This window comes from Eumetopias jubatus, unplaced genomic scaffold, assembly GCF_037043125.1.
Source record: "Eumetopias jubatus isolate StellerSeaLion01/CBP00866 unplaced genomic scaffold, mEumJub1_p1.0 scaffold_10, whole genome shotgun sequence".
Classification (NCBI taxonomy): domain Eukaryota; kingdom Metazoa; phylum Chordata; class Mammalia; order Carnivora; family Otariidae; genus Eumetopias; species Eumetopias jubatus.
The window spans coordinates 116209737-116222234 of NW_028274816.1; the positions used below are offsets into that span (position 1 = coordinate 116209737).

Consider the following 12498-nt stretch of genomic DNA (forward strand, 5'->3'; position numbering starts at 1 on the left):
AGCCGAAGGCAGATGCTCAACCATCTGAGCCACCCAGGCACCCTTGAATTATTTTTTTAAAAATTGAAATATAATTGACACATAAAATTGTATTCATTTCAGGTATACAACATAATGATCTGATATATATACGTGTTGCAAAATGATTACCACAATAAGTTTAGTTAATATCCATCACCATACATAGTTACAATTTTTTTCCTGTGATGAGAACTTTCAAGATCTACTCTCTCTTAGCAACTTATAAATTTCCAACTATACAATACAGTATTGTTAACTATGTCATCATGCAGTATACATTCCCAGAATTTATTTATCTTATAACTGAAAGCTGGCATCATTTCACCACTGTCACCCACTGCTTCTCCCCCCTGCCTCTAGCAACTACCAATCTTTTCTCCATATCTGTTACTTTGGGGCTTTAAAAATATTCCGCATATAAATAAGATTATACAGTATTTGTCTTTCTGTGTCTTATTTCACTTAGCACCCTCAAGGTCCATCTGTGTTGTTGCACATGGGAGGATTTCCTTCTTTTTAAATGGCTGACTAATATTTCAGGGTGTGTTTGTGTGTGTGTGTGTGTGTGTGTGTGTGTATGTATGTGTATTTCCCACATTTTCTTTATTCAACCATCAGTGGACACTTAATGTGGACTAAGTGTCAACCAACAGTGGACACTGTTTCCATGTCTTGGCTATTATAATAATGCTGCAGTAAACCTGGGGGATGCAGATATTTTTTCAAGATATTGGTTGTCTCCTTTAGATTAATACCCAGAAGTGGAATTGCTGGATCATATAATTGTTCTATTTTTAATTTTTGAGGACTCTCCATAGTGACTATACCAATTTACATTCCCCTAAACAGTGCACATGGGTTCCCTCTTCATCACATCCTCACCAATACTTAGTATCTTTTATCTTCTTGATGATAGGCTTTCTGGGCACCTGGTTGGCTTAGTTGGTAGAGCATGTGACCCTTGATCTCAGGGACATGAGTTTAAGCCCCACATTGGGCGTAGAGCCTACTTAAAAAAAAAAAAAAGATACAGGCTTTCTAACATTTATGAAGTGATACCTCATTGGGGTTTTGATTTGCATTTTTCTGATCATTAGCGATGTTGAATACCTTTTCATTGTACCTGTTGGCCATCAGTAGGTTGTCTTGAAAATATATCTATTCAGATACTCTGCCCATTTTTTAATCAGATTCTTTTCTGTTGAGTTGTAGGAGTCCTTATATATTTTGGATATTAACCCCTTATCACATATAGAATTCATAAATATTTTCTCCCTTTGGGTAGGTTACCTTTTCGTTTTTTTTGATGGTTTCCTTTGCTATACAGAAGCTGTTTAGTTTGATAGAATCCCACTTGTTTATTTGCTTTCATTACCTTTGCCTTTGCCATGGTGTCCTATCAAAAAAAAAAATCATTGCCAGGACCAGTGTTAAGGAGCCTATCTCCCTGTGTTTTCTCTAGGTGTTTTATGGTTTTTGAATCCTTTATTCAAATCCTTTAATCCATTTTCAGTTGATCTGTCTGTATGGTGTAAGATAGGGGTCCAGTTTCATCTTTTGCATGTGGCCATCTAATTTTCCCAACACTATTTACTGAAAAGACTGTCCTTTCCCCATTGTATATTTTTGGCTCCATTGTCTTAAATTAATTGGCCATATAAGTGTGAGTTTCTTTCTGGGCTCTCTATTCTTTTCTAGTGATCTATGTGTTTGTTTTTAAGTTAATTCCATACTGTTTTGATTACTATAGCTTTGTAATGTTCTTTGGAATCAGGAAGTGTGATGCCTTCAGCGTTGTTCACCTTTGTCAAGATTGCTTTGGCTACTCTGGGTCTTTTGTGGTTTCATACAAATTTTGGGGTTGTTTTATTTTATTTCTGTGAAAACTGCCATTGGAATTTTGAAAGGGATTGCATTGAGTCTGTAGATTACTTTGGGTAGTATGGACATTTTAACAATATTCCTCTAATCTGTGAGCACAGGCTATCTTCCCATTTGTGTGTTCAATTTCTTTCATTAGTGTGTAATAGTGCAAATATAAATGGGATTGTTTTCTTAATTTCTGTTTCTGACACTTCATTATTAATGTATACAAGTGCAACTGATCTTTGGGGTCACCTGGCTGGCTCAGTTGGAAGAGCAAGCAACTCTTGATCTTGGGGTCATGAATTTGAGCTCCACCTTGAGTGTAGAGATTACTAAAAATAAATAAACTTAAAAAGGGGGGGGCACCTGGGTGATTCAGCCACTAAGCATCTGCCTTCAGCTCAGGTTTTCATCTCAGGGTCCTGGAATTGAGCCCCACATCGGGCTCCCAGCTCAGTGGGAAACGTGCTTCTCCCTCTGCCCCTCCCCCTGCTTGTGTTCTCTCTTGCTGTCTCTCTCTGTCAAAAAATAAATAAAAATCTTTAAAATAAAAAAAGGAATGCAACTGATTTTTGAATATTGATTTTGTATCCTGCAACTTTACTTAATTTGTTTACTTATTAATTCATTTATTCTAATAGATTTTTTGGTGGAGTCTTTAGGATTTTCTACATATAATATGTCATCTACAAACATAGTTTTATTGTTTTCCTTCTGAGTGAATGCCTTTTTTTTTTTTTAAAGATTTTATTTATTTATTTGAGAGACAGAGAGAGATAGCATGAGAGGGAAGAGGGTCAGCGGGAGAAGCAGACTCCCTGCTGAGCAGGGAGCCCGATGCGGGACTCGATCCCGGGACTCCAGGATCATGACCTGAGCCGAAGGCAGTCGCTTAACCAACTGAGCCACCCAGGCGCCCCTGAGTGAATGCCTTTTGTTCCTTTTCCTTGCCTAATTGCTCTGGCTAGGACTCCCGGTACTATTTTGAATAAAAGTGGTGAAAGTGGGCATCCTTGTCTTGTACCAGATCTTAGAGAAAAAGCTTTCAGTTTTTCACCATTGAGTATGAAATTAGCTGTGGGCTTGTCGTATGTGGCCTTTATTCTGTTGAAGTACATCCCTTCTATACCCACTTTGTTGAGAGTTTGTATCATGAATGGATGCTGGATTTTGTCAAATGCTTTTCTTGCATCTGTTGAGATGATCGTATGATTTTATCCTTCAGTTTGTTCCTGTGGTGTATTTCAGCCATTGAAATTGTATATTAAATCATCCTTGCATCCCTGGAATAAGTCCCAATTGGTGAGTGATCCTTATAGCACATTGTTGAATTCACTTTGCTAAAACTTTTTGAGAACTTTTGCATCTGTATTCATCAGAGATACTGACCTGTAATTTTCTTTGCTTGTAGTGTCCTTGTCTGATTTTGGTATTGGGATAATGCTGGCCTTGTAAAATGAGTTTGGAAGTGTTCTCTCCTCTTCTGTTTTTTTGGAAGAGTTTGAGAAAGATTGGCATTAGTTCATCTTTAAATGTTTAGTAGAGTCCACCAGTGAAGCCATCTGGTCCTGGACTTTTGCTTGTTGGGAGGTTTTTGAGTACTGATTCAAACTCCTTACTAGTAATTGGTCTGTTCAGATTTTTTATTTCTTCATGATTCAGTCTTGGTAGGTTGTAGATTTTTAAGAATTTATCCATTTCTTCTAGGTTGTCCAGTTTTCCAGTGTATTACTTAAGTCTTTTTTTCTTGGTGAATCTAGCTACAGGTTTGTCTGTTACATTTATTTTTTCAAAAAACCAACTTGGTTTCATTGATCTTTTCTATTGTCTTTTTAGTCTCTATTTTATTTATTTCTGCTATGATCTTTGTTATTTCCTTCCTTCTACAAACTTTGAGCTTAGTTTGTTCTTTGTGTTCTAGTTCCTTGAGGTATAAAGTTAGGTTGTTTATTTAAGATCTTTTTTGTTTCTTAATGTAGTCATTTATCATTGTGAATTTCCCTCTTAGAACAGTTTTTGTTGCATCCCTTAAGTTGCACTATGTTGTGTTTCCAGTTTCATATATCTCAATAGTTTTTTATTTTACTTTTGAGTTCTTCTTTGACCTATTGGTTGTTTAATAGCATGTTGTTAAATCTCCACCTATTTGTGAATTTTCCAGTTTTCTTCTTTTAATTGATTTCTAGATTCATACCATTGTGGTCCGAAAAGATGCTTCATACAATTTCAGTATTCTTAGTTATTAATACTTGCCTTCTCTCTCAAAAAAAAAAAAAAGAGGCATCTGGGTGGCTCAGTTGGTTAAGCATCTGACTCTTAATTTTGGCTCAGGTCATGATCTCAAGGTCATGAGATCGAGTCCCGTGCTGGGCTTCATGCTGGGCATGGAACCTGCTTAAGATTCTCTCTCTCCTGGACGCCTGGGTGGTTCAATCGGCTGGGCATCCAACTCTTGATTTTGGCTCCGGTGGTGATCTTGGGGCTGTAGGATTGGGCACCATGTGGGTATCTGCACTCAGTGCGGAATCTGCTTGACCCTCCCCCTCCCCCTCTGCCCCTCCCCCTGCTTACATGAGCACGTGTGCTCAAGCACTCTCACTCATGCACTTTTTCTCTCAAATAAATAAAATCTAAAAAAAAAAGATTCTCTCTTTCTCCCTTTCCCTCTGCCCCTCCCCATCCACAACTCACTCTCTCTCCAAAAAAAAAAAAAAAAAGCTTATTTTCTAATATATGATCTATCCTGGATAGTGTTCCATGTGTGCTTGAGAAGAATGTGTATTCTGCTGCTTTTGGATAGAGTGTTTTATAAATGTCTATTAAGTCTAACTGGTTTTACAAAGTATCATTTAGTTCTAATGTTTCTTTATTGATATTCTTTCTAGATGATCTATCCATTGACAAAAGTAGGGTTTTGAAGTCTCTTACTATTATTGTATTGCTGTCTGTTTCTCCCTTTAGATCTGTTAATATTGCTTTATATATTTAGGTGCTTGTATGTTGGTGCATAAATATTTGCAGATGTTATATTTTCTTGTTGGACTGACACCTTTATCATTATACAATGGCCTTCTTTGTCTTTTATTACCGTCTTTGTCTTAAAGTCTGTTTTGTCTGATGTAAGTACAGCTACCCATGCTTTGTTTTGGTTTTCATTTGTGTGGAATATCCTTTTCTATCCTTTCATTTTCAATCTGTGTGTGTCTTTAAAGCTAAAGTGAGTCTCTTGTAGGTAGCATATAGATGGGTCTTGTTTTTTTAATCCATCCAACCACTCTGTGCCTTTTAATTGGAGAATTTAATCCATTTACATTTAAAGTAGTCATTGATAAGTATGGATCTTTTCCATTTTTAAAATTGTTTTCTAGCTGTTTTGTAATTCCTTTGTTCCTTTCTTCTTTTGCTCTCTTTTATGATTTCATGATCTTCTATAATGGTATGCTTATATTCTTTTCTCATTTTTTTGTGTATCTACTATAGGTTTTTCCTTTGTGGTTATCATGAGGCATACATAAAACATTTTATATTTAAAACAGTCTGTCTCAAGTTGATAACACCTTAGGTTCAAACACATTTTAAAGCTCTACATTTGGGGCATCTGGCTGGCTCAATTTGTAGAGCATGTGACTCTTGATCTTGGGGTCATGAGTTTGAGCCCCATGGTGGGTATAGAGATTACTTATATTAAAAAAACACAAACTAACTTTTAAAAATGGTTAATCTAAATGACCATTAATTTTAAAAAATAAGCTCTACATTTTTACACTATTGTCACATTTTGTTTTTGATACCACAATTTTTGTCTTTTTGTCTGTGTACTCATTAGCACATTATTATTATAATTATTTTTGCTCTTTTAAACTTTATACTAGCTTGTAAGTGATTAACCAACTTTCACAATATTAGATTATTCTGAATTTAACTATGTACCTACCTTTATCTTCAAGATTTATATTTTAACTTGTTTTCCTGTTATTGATTAGCACCCTTTTGTTTTAGCTTACAAAAATTCCAAACTCCTTCAGACTCTGCTTGTCTGAAAAACTTTCCTCTTTGCTTCAGTCTGGACAGTTTTGCCAGGTAAAGTATTCTTGATTGGCAGGGTTTGTTGTTGTTGTTGTTTTTCTTTCAGTACTTTGAATGTATTGTGCCATTCTCTTCTGACCTACAAAATTTCTGTTGAAAAATTTGCTTATAGTGTGATAGGGGTTCCATTGTAAGTAACAAGTTGTTTTTCTCTTGCTGCCTTTGCAGTTCTCTCCTTGCCTTTAACTTTTGGCAATTTAAATATAAAGTGTCTTGGTGTGGGTCTCTTTGGATTCATCTTATTTGGAACTCTGGATGTCTGTTTCCTTTCCCAGGGAAGTTTTCAGCTTTTATTTCTTCAAATAACTTTTCTTCCCCTTACTCTCTCTCTTCTCTTTCTGGGACTATACTGTGAATATTTGTCTATTTAATATTTCTCCAAATTCCCTTAAGCTATCTCACTCATTTTCATTCTTTTTTTTTTTCTTTTCTGCTCTGATTGGAGAATTGTACTAATCTGTCTTCAAGCTTGTTGATCCCTTTTTCTGCATCATCTAGTCTACTGTTGAACCCCTCTATTGAATTTTTTAATGCAGTTATTGTATTCTTCAGCTCTGTGACTTCTGTATGGTACTTATATTTTCTATCTTTCTTGAAATTCTTGCTTTGTTCCTGCTTTGTTCTCCTGATCTAAGTGAGCATATTTATGATCATTATTTTGAACTATTAGGTCATTATTTATCTTCATTTCATTAAGGTCTTTTTCTGAGGTTTTATCTTGTTCTTTTGTTGGAACGTATTCCTCTTTTGCTTCATTTTTTGTGACCATCTGTGTTGGTTTCTATGCAATAGATAAAATATCCACCTCAGTCTTGAACAAGTGGCCTCCTGTAGGAAATGAACTGTATCTTTCAACCCTGCCTTAGCTTTTAGTTGTCTGTCAGTCCTTTGTGACTGTGTCCAAAGAGCCTTATTTGTTCTTAGTGTCTCCTAATAATTGAGGGTGTGCCAATACCTGTCAGTGTCCATAAGAGGAATAGCTTAGCACCTAGATGCATGCTGATTGGAAAATGGACCCTCAGACAGCAACTTTTAATGTATGCAAACATACCTCTTTCTGGAGAAGACAGACGGGCGTTACTCTCTGCTCTCTCTGTACTGAGTCCTGGGAACGTAGTCAACTAAGAACTGTTTCTGTTTGGTACCATCCTGTTAAACCCACAAACACAAGCCTCACTGGCTACCAGACCCAGGCAATCAAGGGATGTGTACCCTGCAAGGCAGCCACAAAAGCTGGGGCGCCAGAGGTTTGCACAAGCTCTTTTCTCAGAGATACCAGTGATGGAGGGCAGGGCAGATACGGTGTTCCCTGGCCTCTGCAATCTCTGGAAAGGATTGCCGTGGGCCCCCATGTGTGCTAAATTAGAAGCCTGCTGGGGCGCCTGGCTGGCTCACTTGGTAGAGCATGTGACTCTTAGATCTCAGAGTCGTGAGTTTGAGCCCCACGTTGAGTAGAGAGATTACTTTAAAACAAAAAGAAAAAAGCAAAAGAAACCTGCCCCTCAGGCCAAACCTTTTTGGGTAAACAAATAGACCTCTTTCATGGAAAGACTGAGGATTTCTGTCCGCTGCATCTGCACTGTTCCTTTGGTGAATATGCAGTTAAGGACTATTTCTCTCTTGCAGTCTCCTTCTCTTTGAACGTAAGCCCCACTGGCCACTGGAGCCAGGCAATCAAGGGGGATCCCTGGCACAGGAAGTGCAAGATCCAGGGCACCAGACATGTCCATAAGCTCCTTTTTGGTAGATCCCAGGAACCTAAAAATGGGTAAAGGGACAGTGTGAAGATGGTACATGCCAGCCTCTGCAGCTCTGGAGAGTTTGCAGTCGGCTTCTAGATACTTTTTTTTTTTTTAAGATTTTATTTATTTATTTATTAGAGAGCAAGCGAGAGAGAAACAGCGTGAGAGGGGAGAGGGTCAGAGGGAGAAGCAGGCTCCCCGCTGAGTCAGGAGCCCAATGTGGGACTCGATCCCAGGACTCTGGGATCATGACCTGAGCTGAAGGCAGTCGCTTAACCAACTGAGCCACCCAGGAGCCCAATACGTTTGTTTTGTTTTTTTTAAAGTCTTTTATTTTATTTTATTTTATTTTAAAGATTTATTTATTTTGAGAGAGTGAGAATGAGAGAGAGAGAGAGAGAGCACATGAGAGGGGGGAGGGCCAGAGGGAGAAGCAGGTTCCTCGCTGAGCAGGGAGCCTGATGCGGGACTCGATCCCGGGACTCCAGGATCATGACCTGAGCCGAAAGCAGTCACTTAACCAACTGAGCCACCCAGGCGCCCTAATACGTTTTTTTTTTTTTAATGATTTTATTTTTATTTATTTGAGAGAGAGAGAGAGAGAGAGCACGAGCAGGGGGAGGACAGAGGGAGAAGCAGACTCCCTGCTGATCATGGAGCCCATCACAGGGCTGGATCCCAGGACCTCAAGATCACAACCTGAGCCAAAGTTAGACGTTTAATCAACTAAGCCACCCAGGTGCCCCTGGATGCATTTTAGATTAGAAGCCCATCCCTCAGGCCAGAGCTTTTAAGATAAGCGAATAGTCTTGTTTTTTGGAAAGATTGGGTGTTTTAGTCTGCTGCCTATATACTGGGTTCCGAGGTGTAGCCAAGATGAGTCCATGTGCTTAAGAACATGGGCTTAAGAACTGTCTTTTAGTTTGGCCTTGTGGGTCTTGTGGACATAAGCCCTGTTGGCTTTCAAACCTAGATGTTTTGGGGGTGCATCTCACATGGAAGTCTTAAAAGATAGGGTGCAAATATGGGTTTGTGGGGGGCCAAACCCTTCATTCCTCAGGAAGACACAGAATTGTGCTTTCTCTCCCAGTTGTAGGTTGTCTCACTGGAGGTAGGTTTTATGGTGAGCTGTTTCCAAGCTTCTCCTATCCTTTTGATGTGGGGTTTTTTTTTTTTTTTTTTTTCTGGCTCTCCTGATGTGTAGGAATAGCTCAGCTAATTTCTGGCTTTCTTTCAGAGAGAGCTGTTCTTTATGTAACTATACATTCTGTGTGTATGTGGGAAGAGGTGAGTTCAGGAGCCTCCTATGTCACCATCTTAAATCAGAACTCTGTAATCTCTTAAAAGTTCTATCTCAGGGCACCTGGGTGGTTCAGTTGGTTAAGCATCTGCCTTTGGCTTGGGTCATGATCTCAGGGTCCTGGAATCAAGCCCAGCATCAGGCTCCCTGCTCAGCGGAAAGTCTGCTTCTCCCTCTCGCTCTCCCTCTGACCCTCCTCCTTGCTTCTGTGCTCTCTCTCTCTCTGTCTCAAATAAATAAAATAACATATTTAATAAATAAATAAAATAAAATATTTAATAAATAAAATGTTTAAACAAAAACAATTTCTAAATCTCCAAGTTTTTTCAAAATAAGTTTGCTTTGCTTTGCTTTTATGAAATGTGTTTATGTGATGTATTCTGTTTGCACCATTATAGAATTTTACCTTGATATCCAATTTAAATAGAAATTCTAGGGGCTCCTGGGTAGCTCAGTCAGTTAAGCATCCAACTCTTGGTTTCGGCCTAGGTCATGACCTCAACGGTTGTGGGATTGAGCCCCATGTTGGGCTCTATGCTCAGTGTGGAGTCTGCTTCAGATTCTTTCTCGCTCCCCCCTCTGCTCCTTCCCTCTCACATGCTCTCTCTCTCAAATAAATAAATAACATCTTAAAAAAAAAAAAGACATTCCAGGGATCATCTCTGATGTAACAATGTAAAAGCCATAAATTTGATATTAAAACATTTCATTTTCCGTAGTTACTGCACAACTCTGATCACTTTTTTTGGTAAGTGTATGTGCATTTTGTAATCCGGCATTTTATAGGTACTAAATTTAAAATTTATTAACTACTTACTACTGTTGTAATCACTTTATTTCATCAAGTTAATATCCCTACTTTTGCTTGTAATTCTGGAGTTTATTTCCTTACAATCTTCACCTCATAAGCATGTTTGAGTCCATTATAATTCAAAAACAGAATAGAGGGGGGCTTGGGTGGCTCAGATGGTTAAGCGTCTGCCTTCCACTCAGGTCATGATCCCAGGGTCCTAGGATCGAGTCCCACATCGGGCTCCCTGCTAGGCAGGGAGCCAGCTTCTCTCTCTGCCTTGCCTCTCTCTCTCTCTCTCTCTCTCTCTCTCTCTCTCTGACTCTCATGAATAAATAAATAAAACATTAAAAAAAACAAAAACAAAAAAAAACCAGAATAGATGATATATGACTCTTGAAAATATACCTCATTTAAAGGAGACTTACTTAAAAAAATAAAAATAAAGGAGACTTACTTAAATATGTAGTGTTAAAGCATAGCAGCTGCATTATTGATATTGCTGAGGAAGTTAAAAGTAAGATAAAATATTTTGCTCACTTGAATTCAATGAATTAATCTACATTTTTATGTGAAAATAACCCATAAAGAACCCTGATCAAGGGTAGAAAATTGCAATTAGGACATGTTTTAGTCTGAAAGATTTAAAGATTATGAGTTATATTTCATTGCAGTTTCTATGATGAGAATTAATTGTACCCTTTAATTGTGGTATTTATTATGTTTAATATGACTTCAGTGTAGAAAATTAATTTAGTTACATGGTTATTAGGATCTTAATAACAAGTTACTATTTCAGAATGATTGTCCACAATGCTGAAACAGCTTATATTAAGTCATCATTACTCTTTAGCTCCATATCTAGTTAATAGAGTATTACTTCCTTGACACAACATATTTGACTAGGGCCAAGGAACTAACAGTCATTTTTAGATGGTGAAAGAACTTCAAAAATACAGTATATTTTAAATTCCCTTTATATATGAGGAATTATTATTGAATCCATTGCTCTGTGGTTTTAATATTATCTGTGGAGCCACTTCAGTACCATCCCAAGCTAAGCAGAAGTTTTAACATATTATGGATTAAGAAGGCAGATAATTTACAAAATTGTAATCTATAAAATCGTTCACCATTTATCATCACATTGATAGTAATAGGTCTTCTCAAACTAACATAAGCTATTAACCAAATACATAATTATCTCCAGTAATACTGCATTCGTTTAACAGGTTTAGGTATTTTTTGTTGCTTTTAAAGAGATCTTGAAATTTCCTGTGATCACTTATGAAAATTGAAATAAGTGTACTGTTGCCATTTGAAGATAAATGTTATTTCATGTGTTTAAATCCATCTGGTATCTTTAGATTCAAAGATTAGTATTTTACAAGCTACTTATAATTATCCATACAGTTTCTCTTCTCCCTTTTTTTTTTTTTAAAGATTTTATTTATTTATTTGACAGAGACAGACACAGCGAGAGAGGGAACACAGGCAGGGGGAGTGGGAGAGGGAGAAGCAGGCCTCCCGCCAAGCAGGGAGCCCAACGCGGGGCTCGATCCCAGGACTCTGGGATCACGACCCAAGCCAAAGGCAGACACTTAATAACTGAGCCACTCAGGCGCCCCTCTCTTCTCCCTTAATCATAAATATTTTTCTTAGGAAAGAGAAAGGTGAAGTAAAAGTAGTGCAGGAATATTCGTACTTGAAGGCTTTATCTGTTTTTTCTTTATTAATCCTTAAAGTCTCAGTGATAAGAAGGATTTATTGTAACATTGCCTCATTTGTCTTGTAGTTATTGGGGAAATGCTCCTAGTGTCTCTCATTCTTAATTTCAGAAGCATGGTTAATTAAATATATAATCACAAAAGGTGGGAATGGGAATGATAATTTTACTTGTATTTTATTTTTTAAAAAGTCGAATGAGATACATGGTTACAAATTGTAAATGCATGCTGCTTATTTAGGTAGAACTAGAGAATAACACTTTCAGGCATTTAAATTGTGAAATAGGGAAACGTTGTGAAATGTGAATCCAGAGAAATGAAACTATTAAAAGGAATTTGTTTTTAGTTGTACAGATTTTTTTTTTATGGAAGAATGACAATTGAGGAAGTAATCAAATTGAACTTGCTACATTGTTCCCACAAATACACCAAAACCCTTAAAATGAGATACTAATTTCCTTTGATATTTAACTTGAATTTTGAATGCCTAACATATTAATTTGTTAAACTTTATCTTTAAAAAGTTGTTCATTATTGGTGCACTTATTTTGGCTAATTTTTTTATTTGCTGGCCTAACAAGAAGAGCAAATTATGTTTGGAAATGATTCTTTTAAACTTTAGTAAAAGAGGCCTTTTTTGGCTGCTGTTGAGAGGGGGTTGTGTGGTGGGGGGGCATGTAAGTTGGGTTTATTGTCAAATGATATACCTACCATACAATTCTATTTTAAAAGCAAGCAGAAATATAAATAAACATATACATAGACAATGTTACTTTAAAATCAACAGGATAAAAAAGAACTTTCAAATATGTAAATAATTTAAAAGTACTGAAGTTATTTTTAAAAAAGAACTTTTAAAACTACAGAGCAACAAAATACAATTCCATTTAACATGTAGAACATTTTAGACAATAAAAGAATGATGTTTTCAATAAAATTATGTCAATAAAGCCTTTAGAGCCATAT

The 12498-nt window shown here is 37.0% G+C and overlaps 1 protein-coding gene across 3 annotated transcripts in view; it reads left to right on the forward strand.

Moving 5' to 3' along the window:
* The window catches only part of VMP1 (vacuole membrane protein 1), a 137303-nt gene that overhangs the window by 86958 nt on the left and 37847 nt on the right, over window positions 1–12498 (forward strand). The window lies entirely within an intron of this gene.